At 38.5% G+C, this 441-nt stretch overlaps 1 long non-coding RNA gene across 1 annotated transcript in view; it reads left to right on the top strand.

The window, feature by feature from the left end:
* The window catches only part of LOC128251409 (uncharacterized), a 1,775-nt gene extending 1,609 nt beyond the window's left edge, over positions 1 to 166 (top strand). The window contains exon 2 of the long non-coding RNA XR_008267118.1: positions 116 to 166. This is a non-coding gene — a long non-coding RNA (uncharacterized LOC128251409). The remainder of the gene's footprint in view (positions 1 to 115) is intronic.
* The last annotated feature ends 275 nt before the right edge of the window (positions 167 to 441 follow it).

Genomic DNA, 441 nt, shown 5'->3' on the forward strand with positions numbered 1-441 from the left:
GGTCACCATTTGACCAATGATGATAGGATTGTCTAACAATAATAAAATATCGATTATTAATAATGATAAAGAATTTTATTCTACAGTGCTTAAAACATGAAATTGTTTATTTCAGAGGATCCAAATTCGTCAAAGAGAGAAGTCCAGACGTTGAGAGAACCAACTGGTAAGTAGAAAATAACTGTACCTAATTATGTTAGTCCACATTACTCCATAAGAAGCATAGGGTTGGTTTCCCGGTTCCCCCCGGCGTATATATTCTTCCCTGAACAGGATGCTAGTCCGCTGTAAAATTACTTATTTTCGCCAGCTGAGTGGACTGAAGTGTTAGACGTATTTCAATCACGTGATTTTGACTCCAAGGATTTAGTAACGAGGATTTATGTGCACTGGCCAGCCCTGATATGCCTAACTTCCCCAGTGAATGACTTCCTTCAAACC

Source organism: Octopus bimaculoides, unplaced genomic scaffold (assembly GCF_001194135.2).
Source record: "Octopus bimaculoides isolate UCB-OBI-ISO-001 unplaced genomic scaffold, ASM119413v2 Scaffold_119919, whole genome shotgun sequence".
NCBI classification, from domain to species: Eukaryota; Metazoa; Mollusca; class Cephalopoda; order Octopoda; family Octopodidae; genus Octopus; species Octopus bimaculoides.